Source organism: Haliaeetus leucocephalus, unplaced genomic scaffold (genome assembly GCF_000737465.1).
Source record: "Haliaeetus leucocephalus isolate CR32 unplaced genomic scaffold, Haliaeetus_leucocephalus-4.0 Scaffold61, whole genome shotgun sequence".
NCBI classification, from domain to species: domain Eukaryota; kingdom Metazoa; phylum Chordata; class Aves; order Accipitriformes; family Accipitridae; genus Haliaeetus; species Haliaeetus leucocephalus.
In genome coordinates, this window is record NW_010972497.1 from 403284 (window position 1) to 404634 (window position 1351).

Below are 1351 nucleotides of genomic sequence, written 5' to 3' on the forward strand. Positions count from 1 at the left end.
CATAACAATTTGCCAGCACTTAGCTTTTATGACAAGCGCATTAAGATGGCTACAACAGCACTAGTGCAAAATAATTTTGAGATGTGACAGATGATGTCATACCAGAAGATAGCCCATTTGCCAGGCAGTGTGTGTCTGGTGAAGAAAAAATTACTATTTGGATATAACGTAGCAGCTTATGACAAAATAAAAAAATGAGCTAAAAGTTAGTTTTTTGTTTGTTTTTTTTTTCTTCTGGTTCTTGCCTGTAGGAATGATTTCAGGTAATGACTAAAAGAGGAGCTAGAAAGACATATTACGCTGATTCTCAGAGGGAATGCAATTGGGTGGTGGTTAGCACCATAAGACATGGCGCTTGTTTTGTTGTGGCTCCTTTTATCGCTGCTGGATTATTGTTTCTTCTTCTTCTTTTTTTCTTTCTTCCCCACCCACTACCATATAAGAATTATAACTGAAAGCTTTTTATGCACTTAGTATTTTAAATACCTCTTGGACGGCCTCTGGTGCCTCTAACTGCATTCAGAAAGTAGCTTTTTCTTCAGTGATGGCACTAATTTGGATGTCTTTCTGCTACCTGGACAGCTACCTCCGAGAAAACCTGTGTGAATTCACTGGTTTTGACATTCCCAGTTCTCTGTAAAAAAAAAAAAAAAGTACTTGAAATTTGGCTTGAATGCTTTAAGCATTGGTGGGCGATACACAAGCTTAAGACGACAGTTGCATAGTTCTCTTACATTTGCTGTTACGTAGAAAGAAATCATTTGCAAAAATATTTATCTGCATTCAGAATCAGCAGGATCCCAGGCTTTATTTAGGCCCTCTTTTGGAGGGGAGAAGAAAAAAGAAGACAATATGACAGCATGCACCTTCTTTGGATGACAGTTTTCTGCAGACCGCAATCCAAGCCCCATTTGGCATGCAGAATTTTTTTTATTTTTTTTTTTTTTAGTAACACGTACTGTGGCCTGTACACCTGAAGTTCTCAGCTGTGTAAAGCAGCAGAAAGTGCAGCAAAACTGCAGGGCTACAATTCTGAGATAAAAGGTAAAAACGCAAGAGGCAAGAGATGTGAAGATAAGTAACCTGGGTGAAAGGAGGTAACGTAACCAGATACGCTGTTAGGAGCGCCGACCGCCGTGCCCCCCTCATCCTCTGAAAGCAGGTGAGGTTATCTTGGAGCCAGTGACGACGACTCCGGGAAGTCCTGGCCTAAGGCGGCAACTGGACTTGGCGAACTCGGCACTAAGACAGCGCGGCAGCTGCTCCTGGAGGAGATCCTGCCTAGCCATAGCATAACGAAGCCCAGAAACGGGGCGTGGGGCACCGGCGCACCGGGGCTCGGCCGCCGCGG